Source organism: Dipodomys ordii, unplaced genomic scaffold, assembly GCF_000151885.1.
Source record: "Dipodomys ordii isolate 6190 unplaced genomic scaffold, Dord_2.0 Scaffold16, whole genome shotgun sequence".
NCBI lineage: Eukaryota > Metazoa > Chordata > Mammalia > Rodentia > Heteromyidae > Dipodomys > Dipodomys ordii.
In genome coordinates, this window is record NW_012267232.1 from 16692267 (window position 1) to 16692631 (window position 365).

The following is a 365-nucleotide window of genomic DNA, read 5'->3' on the forward strand; positions in this document are numbered from 1 at the left end:
CATTTGAATACATATATCTTAGGGTTCATTTCCCTAACATCAACTTATCTGACCTTTTCTGCTTGACTCAGTCCTGAGGCTTGAACTCAGGGCTTGGGCATTGTCCCTGAGCTTCTTTTGCTCAAGACTAGCACTCTACCACTTGAGCCACAGCATCATTTCTGGCTTTTTCTGTTTATATGATACTGAAGAATTAAACCCAAGGTTTCATGCATGCTACGCAAGCACTCTACCACTAAGCTACATTCCCAGTCCTAGTACATAAACTTCATATAGTGGCTTCTTTCACTAAGCATTTTGAGTTCTTCCACTCTTTCATGATTTGATAGCTTACTGTGTATTGCTAAATAATATTTCACTGTATA